We start from the raw sequence: 16,744 nt of genomic DNA, 5'->3' as shown, positions 1-16,744 counted from the left end.
AGCTCTTCCCTGATGAGCAGTTGATGGCAGTTCACAAAGCACCATGGTTTGCAGACATTGCCAATTTCAAAGCAACTGGGGCTTTACCTCTAGAGATCAATAAACATCAAAAAAGAAAACTCCTAAATGATGCAAAGTATTTTGTCTAGGATGAGCCATATCTCTTCAAGAAGTGTTCAGATGGAATCCTGAGGAGATGTGTTTCAGAAGAAGAGGGACGAGAGGTCCTGTGGAACTACCACGGCTCATGTTATGGAGGCCATTTTGGAGGGGAGAGAACTGCAGCCAAAGTGTTACAAAGCGGATTTTTTTGGCCCACCCTTTTCAAAGATGCCAAAGAACTAGCAAAGAACTGCAATGAGTGTCAAAGAGCTGGAAACTTGCCCAAGAGAAATGAGATGCCACAAAATTTCATCTTAGAATTAGAACTGTTTGATGTGTGGGGAATCAATTTCATGGGACCATTCCCAACTTCATATTCAAACAAGTACATCTTGGTGGCAGTGGATTACGTTTCCAAGTGGGTGGAGGCTATTGCAACTCCAACGAATGATAACAAGGTGGTCATGAACTTCCTTAGGAAGAATATCTTTAGCCGATTTGGAGTTCCACGCACTCATCAGTGATGGAGGGAGCCATTTTTGTAACAGACCACTAGAAGCTCTTCTCCTACGATATGGGGTAAAACACAAGGTGGCCACTCCTTACCATCCCCAAACAAGCGGGCAAACTGAGATATCCAACAGAGAGCTAAAAAGGATTCTGGAAAAGATTGTGGGTGCATCAAGAAAGGATTGGTCGAAGAAGCTGGATGATGCTCTTTGGGCATACAGAACAGCATTCAAAACTCCACTTGGAATGTCCCCATATCAACTGGTGTATGGGAAAGCTTGTCATTTACCACTGGAGCTGGAACACAAAGCTCTCTAGGCTCTTAAGATACTAAATTTTGACAGCATTGCTGCTGGTGCAAAGAGGATCCTGCAGCTGCAAGAGATGGAGGAATTTAGATCTCAAGCCTATGAAAATGCCAAGATTTATAAAGAAAAGGCGAAGAGAAGACATGACCTGCATCTGGCACCAAGGAGTTTCGAAAAGGGGCAGCAAGTACTCCTTTACAACTCCAAATTGAGACTGTTCCCTGGCAAACTCAAGTCAAGGTGGTCAGGACCCTTCCTTGTCACAAAGGTCTCGCCATATGGGCACATAGAAATCATGGATAAAAGTTCGGAGAGGACTTTCACTATGAACGGACAAAGGCTCAAACACTACCTGGGCAACATGGGGGAAAACCCCAAAGTGAAGTATCATCTCAAGTAATGAGGAATCGTCGAGCTAGCGACGCTAAAAGAGCGCTTTGTTGGGCGGCAACCCAACCTGAGGTAGTTTCTTTTTCATCGTCATTTCAATAAAAATCACAAGTTGTTTCCCCTGTATTGCTAGGAGCTAAGTTTGGTGTTCCACACCAAAACAAATCCAAGAGTGAAAGTGTAGCTTTAAGTTTCGTGTTCCACCAAAGATATGAGTTATAATCACACTACACTCCGATGACAGATTGCTAGCTCCAAACAATCAGGGGAACCACTTAGCAGTAGTTTAGTCTGAAGTTAATGGTTGTTTTGTTAATAATAACATATGAGGCTCTCTGCAAGTAAGCAATCTGTTGTACTAGGCAAAAGAACTAAGTTTGGTGTTCACACACCAAATTAAGTTCAGAAATTCGCAAGCATACATGCAAGCTAACTATGTCTCAAGTGCTTTGGAAACAAGTAACTTCCAATAACTTTGCAGGAACCTTCTGAAGACATGGTGCACTATCATCCAAGGAAGTGAAGGAGCAAAAACTATGGAGGAGAACAACAAGGAGATAGCAAGAAAACATCACCCGAAGGTTGTGTTGTTACTTAATTCCATACACTTAAAATGCTAAAACTTGGAAGTCCAAAGGAACTTGATTTTATAGTTTCTCATTGAAGAACTGAAGATTGATGGTTTAGAAGTTATAGTAAATACTCGTTGCAAGTATAGTTACTAAACCAAGCAATCAACCTTTCTTACAAACATTTTGGTTATCATAAGTAACAAACCCCTATAAAATTGATAACCGAGTATTTAAACCTCGGGTCGTCTTCTCAAGGAATTGCAGGGAGGTATGTTCTTATTATTGGTTATGAGTTTGTAAATTGGGGTTTTGGAAGTAAGGTGTGGAATATGTTATATGACAAATAATTTAAATGGCAATTAAAAATAAATAAATACTGTAAAGCAGACTTTTGGGCAAGGTATGAGAAATTGGAAGTCCAGACTTAGTTATCCTTATCAATAACAATGAAAGTCGAATCTTAATTCCACTTAGTTAACCTTTGCTAAAGCAAAGGAATGTCAAGGGATTAATTAGTTTGATCTTCGAATCCTATTTATTTCCTAAGAAAAGATTGGGATTATTGAAGTTCAATTCAATTGGCATGATAACAATTATCAATTATGCTGTTGAATTGGATAACTCCTGAGTTACTGATTTCTTAACCAAAACCAAAAGGGAAAAAGTAAATCTACTGGAATAAAAATGCCTTCAGATGGGAAGCAATAATCATGTAAATAAAAGAAAGCAATAATAACTAAAATACCTCAAATAATATTAATTCAAAGAAAATCATAACATGAATGTAGCATAAGCCAAATAGGCAACATAACTAATATAAGCATTAAAGTATCTGAAAGTAAGAGATAAATATAAAGTAAAAGAACATTGAACCTGGGATTGAGAGTCACTCCTAAAACTAAGAGAAGTCGTAAATCCTAATCCTAAGAGAGAGGAGAGAACCTCTCTCTCTATAAACTACATCTACTCCTAAAATTGTGAATTATGAATAGCCTCTTTATGAATGGATGCATTCCTCCACTTTATAGCCTCTAATCTGTGTTTTCTGGGCCAAAAACTGGGTCAGAAACAGCCCAGAATTCGCTGGTTGCGAATTCAAACATGCTGAATTTTCGTCACTGCGACGCGGCCGCATGGAGCACGCGGTCGCGTCGCCTAGCGTCAGAGAAACTATGACATATTATATATCAAATCGAAGCCCCGGACGTTAGCTCTCCAACGCAACTAGAACCGCATCGTTTAGACCTCTGTAGCTAAAGTTATAGCCGTTTGAGTGCGAAGAGGTCAGGCTAGACAGCTTAGCAATTTCTCCAACTTCTTGTATTCCTTCCATTTTTGCATGCTTCCTTTCCATCCTCTGAGCCATTCCTGGCCTGTAATCTCTGAAATCACTTAACATGCATATCAAGGCATCTAATGGTAATAAGAGAGGATTAAACATAGGAAACTTAAGGCCAAAGAAGCATGTTTTCAATCAAAACACATGATTAGGAAGGCAAATGTAAAACCATGCAAATAGTATGAATAAGTGGGTAAAGAGTTGATAAAAATCACTCAATTGAGCACAAGATAAACCATGAAATAGTGGTTTATCACTCATTAATTTAGATAATTAGAGTTTAATGTTGCTTATTTGCTCTTGTCATATGTGTGCTGTCTAGATGTCACTGCATCCTTACTATGCTTACTTGTATGCTTGTCCTTTCTAAATCAAATAAAAAGAGAATGTGTGTTATCAAAGACCAGAGTGGAGTTCATATTGTGGAGTAAATTCCTTAGTTTGTGATGTGGTCATAAGTTAGCTAAGTTGGTTCACCAACAAGGTGGGAAGACAACTATTTGTCCTGAATCATATGCTTGAGACACACCCCATGAGACTAGCTAAATAACAAGATCCTAATAAGAAAAAGGGAAAGAAACATGAAAGTTGAAGAATAAAAGAAAAATAGCAAGAAAAGAGGCTAGGCACCAAGGGTTTGAGTCTTGAGGGATGTGTCTGTGGTGTTCTTGTACCAAAGATCTGCTTGGATTACTAAGCTCTCAGGGGTGCCATATCACCTGGTAACTTGGGTTAACTAACCTGGGATTGTCAGCTGAAAGTCCACTATCAAGAGCAATCTTTGCTACAGAACATTTAGTAGCCCAAAGAGGTGCTGGACACCAAGACTTCAAGGAAAGAAAATAAACAAACCCTGTGCCTGTGGTGTGTATGTATGGGGGAAAGAGACTTGAGGGAGTAAGTCCTTAGGGGTGTCTCAACACCTAGCACCTTGAACCAACTGGTTCGGGAGTGCTGGCTGAAAGCTTATCTTAAAGAGTCGCCCCCTCACAGAGCACCTAGTCTAAGAACACAAACAAGCCCTAAAATAACAAAAAGGATCAATGAATAAAAGTCTCATGGGATGCAATCAAGTGGGTGTTCTAGGACATGATAAAGGTCTGAAAGCCAGTGAAGGAATGAACCTAAGTTGCTATGCATGAAACCACCATAAAACCAAAGGACATAACTTCCACAATAATGACTCATTTCTCTTGGCATTCCATTCATCATTCTCTTGTTCCAGTACTTGCTTAGGGATAAGCAAGCTTTAAGTTTGGTGTTGTGATGCCAGGGCATTTTGGCCAGTTTCACTGACCTTTTCTTTATTGCTTTTAGGGTAGTTTCATGCATTTTCTTAGGGAATAAGCAAGTTTTGGGTAGAATTTCACTTACATCTTGATTCAAGCATACATTGTGCACTTTACATGATTTCATGAGGATTTTGCATGAATTTAATGACAAATTGGATGATGCATTCCCCATGACTGGGACTAGAGCTTTGATACACTTTATTGCTTGATTTCAGGACAAAGGAAGCAAGGAAGAACCACGTTAGCAGCCACGTTAGTCTAACTAACGTGACCTTTAATGTGGAATGGGAGCTAACTTGCAAAGTTAATGAGAAAAGTAATCGCCAATAACGCCCTCAAAGCCATAATAGCCCACGTTAAGAGTCACGTTAACTAAGTTAACGTGAACTCTAACGTGGAAGAAAGAAATGAAGCCAACGTTAGTGACAGTTACCTTTGTCACTAACGTTGGACCAAGCTCACAATTGGCCACGTTAAGAGCCACGTTAACTCAGTTAACGTGGACTCTAACGTTGAGAAGCAAAAGAGAAGCCAATGTTAGTGACACTTACCTTTGTCACTAACGTTGAGCTAAGCCACAATGAGCAACGTTAACTCCCACGTTAACTTAGTTAACGTGGAAGCTAACGTGAAGGGAGCAAGAATCGCCAACGTTAGTGACACTCACCTTTGTCACTAACGTTGGAATGAGCCAATGTGAGCAACGTTAACTCCCACATTAACTTAGTTAACGTGGAAGCTAACGTGGATAAGGGAATGATGAGCCAACGTTAGTGACACTCACCTTTGTCACTAACGTTGGAAATGGCTATCATTGCTACGTTAGAAGCCACGTTAACCTAGTTAACGTGGACTCTAACTTGAGAAGTAGGGGCACATTGGAACGTTAGTGACAAAGGTAAGTGTCACTAACGTTCTCGAAGGATTGGCAAGCTTACGTTAAGAGCCATGTTAACCTAGTTAACGTGGACTCTAACGTAGGGGGAAGGGAAGACTCTCAACGTTATTGGGAAAGGTGAGTCCCAATAACGTGTGCGAAGGACCAAGAGGCAACGTTAGTGGTCACGTTAGTGCCACTAACGTTGAAGTTAACGTGGACCATCCCTGGGTGAGGAACGTTAGAGAAAAAGGTGATTGTCACTAACGTTCTCGAACCCACACTCTCACTTAACGTTAACGCCACTAACGTCCTGAGCTAAACACCCTGCCTACTTCACACTTTCTCTCTGCAAGTAAAGCTAAGCCCACTGCAGAAGATAACGGCTTCAAACTCAAGATCCAAAGGACCATATCCAAGACTTGAAGAACCAACTAGAAGATCAGAAGAGTAGTATATATAGGGGTAGTTTTGAATTAGGAAAAGAGCTTTTGGGCGGATTGGAAATTGAGAACTACTCCCTGTATAATTTACTTTCTCTGCACTTCTAGTTCTAATTTTCATGATGTATTCTCCATCTTTGTTTTCTATTTCCAGAGCTATGAACAACTAAACTCCTTTCATTGGGTTAGGGAGCTCTATTGTAATTTGATGGATCAATACTAGTTTTCATTACTCTTCTTCTATCTTTTCTCTTGATTTTACTAGAAAGCTTTCAATCTTCATCCAATTGGGTAGTTATCTTGGAAAAGAAGCTATTCATACTTGGATCTCTTCTGAACCTTGGAAGAGGAATGAAGAGATCATGCTAGAAATACTTTCTCATGTTGGACCAAATTGGGTTTGGTTGGATATAGTGACTATAATCCTACCAACACTTGATTTGGGAATGCATGTGGTATAATCAGTGAGCATACTTCATCTCTTCTCATGAGCAATTGACCAAGGAATTGGCTATTGCTCAAGATTTGAGAGATTGAATTGCCAAGGAATTGGAATTCGATAACTTAAGATTGCCAAGGAGATCAATGAATGCATTGATTGAGGAAGAGATGAAAATGAATTTGATCCGGAGAATGCAACATCTCCTAAGCCCAATGAATCCCCATCTCTGATCTTACCCATTCTCTTTAATTTCTGTAATTTACTTTTATGAGCATCTTCCCCATTCCCATTTAAATTCTGTAATTTTCATTCCGCCATTTACTTTCAGCTCTTTACTTTCGGCATTTACATTTTCTGCTATTTACTTTCTCGCCATTTAATTTCCTGCAGCATCAAACCAAATTCTGCTTCGCTCAACTAGAACATTCCTCTAATTAAAGTTGCTTGACCAATCAATCCCTGTGGGATTCGACCTCACTCTATTGTGAGTTTTTACTTGACGACAATTCGGTACACTTGCCGAAGGAAAATTGTTGAGAGACAAGTTTCCGTGTGCGTCACGATACCTCTTCTCCCACTGGCGGACCTCTTCCTAAAAGACAAAGGACTGTTGAGCCCTTCAATCTAGATGCCCCGGACTTTGATGCCATTGGATTTGTCGACCAGCAGATTGCTCCTTATGGTGTTATTCCTACTGACGATGTCTCTCTTCTTCGTCATTTGGATTTCATTACTCGAAGCAGCATTAAAATGGCACATATGGGAGCAGCTTTATATCGAACTGCCCAGGATCTTCCTATCCACGCAACAAAGGCCTTTATGGAGGAGGCTAAATCATAGTTCGATCGGATGAAAGGTTTAAAGGAAGAGCTTGAGGTAAAAGTGGCTAAGTTGGAGAAAGAGTTGGATGGGGAGAAGACTCGGGCTATTGCTTTGGCAGCTTCTGCCAAGTTATCTGAAGACATGGCGTTGAAGCATAAGGAGAGTTATGTCACAACTTATAGGAGATGATGGGTCTTAGGGAGGATTTGGAGTCTTCCCGAGCTGATTACACCGAGCTCTAGGGTCATCTTGTAGGCAGTGTAAATATTGCTTATGAGAATTTGAAGGATCAAGTTCGAGTTCTTGCTCCCGAGCTTGACCTTACTCTTTTCAGCCTGGACAATATTGTAAAAGATGGTAAGATCGTTCCAGATGACTTTGATGACGATGACGATGTCGACCCTCCTCCTGTGCCTTCTGCCAAAGTCTCTGTTGCCCTGCCTCCTTCAGCTCTGGCAACTGAAGTCGGCCAACCTGAGTCTGATCCCGATGTCCAGATCCTGAACCGGGATGACGGGACGGTAGATGCGGTACCTCTTCAGACTCGTCCTCCTTCACCTCGGGATGCAGCTACTGGGAAGTCCTTAGATCCTCTCTAATTATTTCAGATACATTTGTGTATAGCCCAGCCTGTAGGCTTTAAACTCTTTTATTTTGTAATTTTGTAGTTTCTGACTGTGGATACCTTTAGTTTCTCAGGCTTTTGAGGTTGACTTCAGGTGGCCTCTTGAGTCTTATTATTATGATATCCTCATTTCTTTTGTGATAAGCTTATCTGCTCCTTTCTAGGTTTTTGGGTGTGTTAGAGCCTTGTTGTCCGACCTCTTTTGATTGCCTTCGTACTTTCATACTTGTAGCTTGATTCTTTCGAGGTCGTTGATTTCGGGGTCCAAATTGTATGCATTCTATTGGCCGACTTCTTTATCTCGGTTTGTTCGGAGTTATTTCTATTAATCCATATTATGTGGACCTTTGCTAGGTCTCTTCTATGGATTACTTCTTATAACTTGCCTGATTCTGTTGGGACGACTTCATCCTATCAGTCCCTTCTAAGTTATTTTTAGTAATCCATATAATTTGGACCTTTGTTAGGTCTCTTCTTACGGATCACTTTATAACTTGTGTGATCTTGTTGGGACGACTTTAACATGTCGGTCTCTTCTAAGTTATTTTTAGTAATCCATTTTCTTGGACCTTGGTCAGGTCTCTTTTATAGATTACTTTTTCATAACTTTTTTGGTTTGGGCCGACTTCATCATGTCGGTCCCTTCTAAGTTATTTCTAGTAATCCATTTTCTTGGACCTTGGTCAGGTCTCTTTTATGGATTACTTTTTCATAACTTTTTTTGGTTTGGGCCGACTTGATCATGTCGGTCCCTTCTAAGTTATTTCTAGTAATCCTCTTTTTTAGGGCTGGCCAGGCCTCTTTCCAGGGATTTACTTTTTTATAACTTTGGTTATGACTGGTCCGACTTTTTTACGTCGGCCTGTCTTTTTAAGTTATTTTTAGCAACCCATTTTTATTAAGACCTCGTCAGGTCCTTTCCATGGATCACTTTCGATAACTTCTTGCATTATTCTATTTTTGTCACTTTTTCATCTTTGCTGATTTTGTAGAAATTGGGTTTGATCCTCGTTTGATCGATCTTTTTTAGGGTTTGATCGATATTTGAGTGCATCTTATCCTAAGATCTTTTATTACCTCCTAACTGTAATACCTTCTTAAGGTGCAGGCGTGCCATGACCTTGGGAGCTCTCGTCCTTTGAGTTCGGTCAGTTTGTAGTATTCTTTTCCGAGTACTTCTATGACTTGGTAGGGTCCTTTCTAGTTTGTTGCCAGCTTTCCTTCGCCATGTCGAGTTGTTCCGATATCGTTTCGGATTAAGACGAGATCATTCTCGGCAAAACCTCGCTGAACTACTTTTTGGTTGTATCTTGAGGCCATCCGACGTTTTAACGGCTCTTCCTTGATCCGAGCTCTTTCTCGAATTTCTGGAAGTAGGTCGAGTTCCTCTTTTTGAAGTAGGGAATTGGCCTCTTCATTGTAGTGGATTACTCTGGGTGATCCTTCTTCGACCTCCACTGGGATCATTGCCTCCATTCCGTAAGCTAATCGAACGGGTGATTCCTTTGTGGTGGAGTGTGGAGTTGTTCGATATGCCCATAGGACTTGTGGGAGCTCTTCAACCCAGGCTCCTTTCGTGTCCTGTAATCTCCGTTTTAACCCAGCCAGTATGACATTGTTGGCAGCATCTGGTTGCCCATTGTCCTGGGGGTGTTCTACGAATGTGATTTGGTGCTTTATTTTTAAGTTGGCCACCAGTTTTCTGAAGCCTGCATCTGTGAATTGAGTGCCATTGTCTGTGGTGATGGAGTATGGGACCCCAAACCTTGTGACAATGTTTCTATATAAGAATTTTCGACTTCTTTGAGCAGTAGCGTTGGCTAGGGGCTCTGCCTCAATCCATTTTGTAAAATAATCTACCCCAACGATGAGGAACTTGACTTGTCCTGATCCCTGAGGGAACGGCCCAATGAGGTCAAGTTCCCATTTTGCAAATGGCCAGGGTGAGGTTACACTGATGAGCTCCTCTGGTGGGGCGATATGAAAATTAGCATGCTTCTGACATGGTGAACATGTCTTTGCGAATTCCATTGCTTCTTTTTGCAAAGTTGGCCAATAGAATCTGGCTCGGAGTACTTTTTTTGGGAGGGCTTGTGTTCCAAGATGGTTACCACAGATGCCACTGCGTACTTCTTCTAAAACTTCTTTTGTGTTGGAGGTCGGCACATGGTATGCAAAATTGTTACTCTGATGTTGTAAAATTTGTTGTTCATTCTCTCCCTGGCAATGGCGCCAATAACTGGTGCACCATACCATGGTCCAAACATAAGTTCACAACTTCGCACAACTAACCAGCAGGTGCACTGGGTCGTCCAAGTAATAAACCCTTACGTGAGTAAGGGTCGATCCCACAGAGATTATTGGTATGAAGCAAGCTATGGTCATCTTGTAAATCTCAGTCAGGCGGATATCAAATGGTTATAGTATTTTTGAATAATAATGATAAATAAACAGAAAATAAAGATAAAAATACTTATGTAAATCATTGGTGAGAATTTCAGATAAGCACATAGAGATGCTTTTGTTCCTCTGAACCTCTGCTTTCCAGCTGTCTTCATCCAATCCTTCCTACTCCTTTCCATGGCAAGCTTTATGTAAGGGCATCACTGTTGTCAATGGCTACATCCCATCCTCTCTGTGAAAATGGTCCAAATGCTCTGTCACGGCATGGCTAATCATCTGGAGGTTCTCGATCATACTGGAATAGGATTTACTATCCTTTTGCGTCTGTCACTACGCCCAGCACTCGCGAGTTTGAAGTTCGTCACAGCCATTCCTTCCTAGATCCTACTCGGAATACCATAGACAAGGTTTAGACTTTCCGGATCTCAGGAATGGCCATCCATGGATTCTAACTTATACCACGAGGATTCTAATAACTCGGACTCGGTCCCATGTATTAGATATCCAAGAGATATTCATTCTAGCTTGTCTGCATGTAAAACAGAAGTGTTTGTCAGGCACGCGTTCATAAGTGAGAATGATGATGAGCGTCACATAATCATCACATTCATCATGTTCTTGGGTGCGAATGGATATCTTAGAAGCGGAATAAGTTGAATTGAATAGAAAACAGTAGTACTTTGCATTAAATCATGAGGAACAGCAGAGCTCCACACCTTAATCTATGGAGTGTAGAAACTCTACCGTTGAAAATACATAAGTGAAAGGTTCAGGCATGGCCGAGAGGCCAGCCCCCAAAACGTGATCACAGGATCAAAAATACAATCCAGGATGTCTAATACAATAGTAAAAAGTCCTATTTTTACTAAACTAGCTACTAGGGTTTACAGAAGTAAGTAATTGATGTGTGTTTGGGCTGAGCTTTAGCTTTTAACGTGCAGAGGCTTCTTTTGGAGTTGAACACCAAGTTGTAACGTGTTTTTGGCGTTCAACTCTGGTTCGTGATGTGTTTCAGAACTGGCGTTTAACTCCAGACTGCAGCGTAGAACTGGCGTTCAACGCCCTTTTGCATCGTCTAAACTCGGCTAAAGTATGGACTATTATATATTGTTGGAAAGCCCTGGATGTCTACTTTCCAACGCATATGGAAGCGCGCCATTTTGAGTTCTGTAGCTCCAGAAAATCCACTTTGAGTGCAGGGAGGTCAGAATCCAACAGCATTAGCAGTCCTTCTTCAACCTCTGAATCTGATTTTTGCTCAAGTCCCTCAATTTCAGCCAGAAAATACCTAAAATCATAGAAAAACACACAAACTCATAGTAAAGTCCAGAAATGTGAATTTAACATAAAAACTAATGAAAACATCCCTAAAAGTAACTAGATTCTACTAAAAATATACTAAAAACAATGCCAAAAAGCGTATAAATTATCCGCTCATCACAACACCAAACTTAAATTGTTGCTTGTCCCCAAGCAACTGAAAATCAAATAGGATAAAAAGAAGATAACATACTATAAATTCCAAACTATCAATGAAACATAGCTCCAATAAGATGAGCGGGACTTGTAGCTTTTTGCCTCTTGAATAGTTTTGGCATCTCACTTTATCCATTGAGGTTCAGAATGATTGGCATCTGTAGGAACTCAGAGTTCAGATAGTGTTATTGATTCTCCTAGTTCAGTATGTTGATTCTTGAATACAGCTACTTTATGAGTCTTGGCCGTGGCCCTAAGCACTTTGTTTTCTAGTATTACCACCGGATACATAAATGCCACAGACACATAACTGGGTGAACCTTTTCAGATTGTGACTCAGCTTTGCTAAAGTCCCCAATTAGAGGTGTCCAGGGTTCTTAAGCACACTCTTTTTTTTGCTTTGGACCTTGACTTTAACCGCTCAGTCTCAAGTTTTCACTTGACACCTTCATGCCATAAGCACATGGTTAGGGACAGCTTGGTTTAGCTGCTTAGGCCAGGATTTTATTCCTTTAGGCCCTCCTATCCACTGATGCTCAAAGCCTTGGGATCCTTTTTATTTACCCTTGCCTTTTGGTTTTAAAGGTTATTGGCTTTTTGCTCTTGCCTTTTGGTTTTAAGAGCTTTTGGCTTTTTCTGCTTGCTTTTTCTATCTTTTTTTTTTCGCTATTTTTTTTTCTATATTTATTTTTTTTCTGCAAGCTTTTGTATTCACTGCTTTTTCTTGCTTCAAGATTCAATTTTATGATTTTTCAGATTATCAAATAACATGTCTCCTTGTCATCATTCTTTCAAGAGCCAACATATTTAACATTCTTAAACAACAACTTCAAAATACATATGCACTGTTCAAGCATTCATTCAGAAAACAAGAAGCATTGTCACCACATCAATATAATTAAACTAAGTTCAAGGATAAATTCGAAACTCATGTACTTCTTGTTCTTTTGAATTAAAACATTTTTCATTTAAGAGAGGTGCTGGATTCATATTCACTACTTTAAGGCATAGACACTTAGACACTAGTGATCATGTAATAAAGACACAAACATAGATAAACATTTAACATAAGAAAACGAAAAACAGAAAATTTAAGAACAAGGAATGAGTCCACCTTATTGATGGTGGCGTTTTCTTCTTGAGAAACCAATGATGTCCTTGAGCTCTTCTATGTCTCTTTCTTGTCTCTGTTGCTTGATCCCTAGTGATTTTGGTGCTCCTATCCTTAGTTAGTCCCAATAATTGTGTGGGAGAAAATGTATCCCCTGAGGTATCTCAGGGATCTCTTGATTTGCAGTCAAATGTTCTACCACTGAGCTATAGATCCTTTACATGAATCTCTCCATCTCCCAGGACTTGGAGGTAGAAGCTTTTATCTTCCCTTTTCTCTTCTCTCTCTTTTTTTTTTTTGAGATTTCTCTGGCCTTGGGTGCCATCAATGGTTATGGAAAAGCAAAATAAGCAATGCTTTTACCACACCAAACTTAGAATGTTGCTCGCCCTCGAGCAGGAGAAGAATGAATAGATGAAGAAGAAGATGTGGAAGAAACTAGGATTATGAGGAGGGAAGGTGGGGATCCTGTGGGATCCACAGATCCTGAGATGATCCTGTGAGGTTCACAGATCTTGAGGTGTCAAGGATTTACATCCCTGCACCAATTAGGCATGTAAAATGCCTTTGCATGCAATTCTGGCGTTTAAACGCCGAACTAATGCTTGTTCTGGGCGTTCAATGCCCAGATGCAGCATATTTCTGGTGTTGAACGCCAGCTTCATGCTTGTTTCTGGCATTCAGCGCCAGTTCCATGCTCTGTTCTGGCGTTGAACGCCAGCCAGATGCTCCTTACTGGCGTTTGAACGCCAGTGAACTCTTCCTCTAGGGTGTGCTGTTTTTAATGCTGTTTTTTATTTTTCTTCAATTTTTCCAGTTGTTTTTGTGACTCCACGTGATCATGAACCTATGAAGACATATAACTAATAAAAATATAATTAAATAAAAATTGGGTTGCCTCCCAACAAGCGCTTCTTTCAATGTCAATAGCTTGACAGTGGGCTCTCATGGAGCCTCACAGATGTTCACACCATTATTGAGACTCCCCAACACCAAACTTAGAGTTTGGCTGTGGGGGCTCTGGTTGACTCTGTTTTGAGAGAAGCTTACTGTGCCTCTTTTCCATGTTTACAGAAGGATGTCCTTGAGTTTTAAACTCAAAGGAGTCCTCATCCAATTGAAGGACTAGTTCACCTCTGTTAACATCAATCACAGCTCTTGCTGTGGCTAGGAAGGGTCTTCCAAGGATGATGGATTCATCATCCTCCTTCCCAGTATCTAGGATTATGAAATCAGCAGGGATGTAAAGGCCTTCAACCTTTACTAACATGTCCTCTACTTGTCCATAAGCCTGTTTTCTGGAATTGTCTGCCATCTCTAATGAGATTTTAGCAGCTTACACCTCAAAGATTCCTAGTTTCTCCATTACAGAGAGTGGCATGAGGTTTATTCCTGACCCCAGGTCACATAGAGCCTTCTCAAAGGTCATGGTGCATATGGTACAAGGTATCAGGAACTTTCTAGGATCCTGTTTCTTCTGAGGCAATCTCAGTTGATCCAATGCATTTAGTTCATTGGTGAACAGGGGAGGTTCATCTCCCCAAGTCTCATTACCAAATAAATTGGCATTTAGCTTCATGATTGCACCAAGGAACTTGGCAACTTGCTATTCAGTAACATCTTCATTCTCTTCAGAAGAAGAATACTCATCAGAGCTCATGAAGGGCGTAAGGAGGTTCAATGGAATCTCTATGGTCTCTAGATGAGCCTCAGATTCCTTTGGTTCCTCAGAGAGAAACTCCTTTTTGATCACAGGCCGTCCCAGGAGGTCTTCCTCATTGGGATTCACGTCCTTCTCTCCTCCCTTGTGGGTTCGGCCATGATGGTCAATTCAATGACCTTGCACTCTCCTTTTGGATTTTCTTCTGTATTGCTTGGGAGAGTACTAGGGGGGGTTTTTAGTGATTCTTTTACTCAGCTGGCCAACTTGTGCTTCCAAATTTCTAATGGAGGACCTTGTTTCATTCATGAAACTCACAGTGGCCTTAGATAGATCAGAGACTAAAGTTGCTAAGCTAGATAGATTCTGCTCAGAATTCTCTGTCTGTTGCTGAGTGGATGATGGAAAAGGCTTGCTATTGCTAAACCTGTTTCTTCCACCATTATTAAAGCCTTGTTGAGGCTTTTGTTGATCCTTCCATGAGAGATTTGGGTGATTTCTCGATGAGGGGTTATAGGTATTTCTATAAGATTCACCCATATAATTTACCTCTGCTATTGCAGGGTTCTCAGGATCATAAGCTTCTTCTTCAGAAGATGCCTCTTGAGTACTGTTGGATGCAGCTTGCATTCCATTCAGACTCTGAGAAATCATATTAACTTGCTGAGTCAATATTTTATTCTGAGCCAATATGACATTTAGAGTATCAATTTCAAGAACTCCCTTCTTCTGAGGCGTCCCATTACTCACAGGATTCCTCTCAGAAGTGTAGATGAACTGGTTATTAGCAACCATGTCAATAAGTTCTTGAGCTTCTGTAGGTGTTTTCTTTAGGTGAATGGATCCACCTGCAGAAGTATCCAATGACATCTTAGCTAATTCAGACAGACCATCATCGAATATATCTAGGATGGTCCATTCTGAAAGCATGTCAGAATGACACTTTTTGGTCAGTTGCTTGTAGCTCTCCCAAGCTTCATAGAGGGATTCACCTTCCTTCTGTCTGAAGGTTTGAACATCCACTCTAAGCTTACTAAGCTTTTGAGGAGGAAAGAACTTGGCTAAGAAAGCCGTGACCAGCTTATCCCAAGAGTTCAGGCTATCTTTGGGTTGAGAGTCTAACCATATTCTAGCTCTGTCTCTCACAGCAAAAGGGAAAAGCATGAGCCTGTAGACTTCCGGATCTACTCCATTAGTCTTAACAATATCACATATCTGCAAGAATTCAGTTAAGAACTGAAAAGGATCTTCAGATGGAAGTCCATAAAACTTGCAGTTTTGTTGCATCAGAGAAACTAATTGAGGTTTCAGCCCAAAATTGTTTACTCCAATGGCAGGAATTGAGATGCTTCTTCCATGTAAGTTGGAATTAGGTGCAGTAAAGTCACCAAGCATCCTCCTTGCATTATTATTATTTTCGGCTTCCATCTCCTCTTCTTGTTCGAAAATTTCTGTAAGGTTATCTCTGGATTGTTGTATTTTAGCTTCTCTTAGTTTCCTCTTCAGAGTCCTTTCAGGTTCAGGGTCTGCTTCAACAAGAATGTTCTTGTCCTTGCTCCTGCTCATATGAAAAAGAGGGAACAGAAAAATAATAATAATAGGGATCCTTTTTGCCCAGTATAGAGGTTCCCTGTGTGAGTAGAAGAAAAGAAGAAGAGAAAATCTGAACTCAGAGAGAGAGAGGGGGTTCAGATTTTTGGTGAGTGAGGGAGAGATGTTAGTAGATGAATAAATAAATAGAAGGAGATGAGAGAGAAGGATTTTCGAAAATTATTTTTGAAAAATGGTTAGTGATTTTCGAAAATCAAAAAATAAATAAATTTAAATTTAAATTTAAATAATTAATTAATTAAAAAGAATTTTTGAAAAAAAAGGAAGAGATTTTCGAAAATTAGAGAGAGAGGGCTAGTTAGGTAGTTTTGAAAAAGATAAGAAACAAACAAAAAGTCAATTAGTTAGTTGAAAAAGATTTGAAAATCAATTTTGAAAAGATAAGAAGATAGGAAGTTAGAAAAGATATTTTAAAATCAAATTTTTGAAAAAGATAAGATTTTAAAAAAAAAAAGATATGATAGGAAGATATGATTAGAATTAGTTTTGAAAAAGATTTGAATTTTAAAATCAAAATTAATGACTTGACTCACAAGTAATCACATGATATGATTCTAGAACTTAAAGTTTGAATCTTTCTTAACAAGCAAGTAACAAACTTGAAATTTTTGAATCAAAACATTAATTGTTGATAATATTTTCGAAAATTATGAGATAAAATTAAGAAAAAGATTTTTGAAAAATATTTTTGAAATTTTCAAAAATAAATAAGAAAAAAGATTTGATTTTTGAAAAAGATTTTGAAAAAGATAGGATTTTTA

General features: G+C 39.8%; 1 non-coding gene across 1 annotated transcript; it reads left to right on the top strand.

Moving 5' to 3' along the window:
- Positions 1–15,300: 15,300 nt before the first annotated feature.
- LOC112725328 (small nucleolar RNA R71) lies at positions 15,301–15,404 on the top strand. Its single transcript, XR_003164443.1, has one exon. It is a non-coding gene; the product is annotated as a small nucleolar RNA R71 (small nucleolar RNA).
- Positions 15,405–16,744: the final 1,340 nt, after the last annotated feature.

This window comes from Arachis hypogaea, chromosome 11, assembly GCF_003086295.3.
Source record: "Arachis hypogaea cultivar Tifrunner chromosome 11, arahy.Tifrunner.gnm2.J5K5, whole genome shotgun sequence".
Classification (NCBI taxonomy): Eukaryota; Viridiplantae; Streptophyta; class Magnoliopsida; order Fabales; family Fabaceae; genus Arachis; species Arachis hypogaea.
This window is presented reverse-complemented; position numbering and strand designations above follow the sequence as displayed.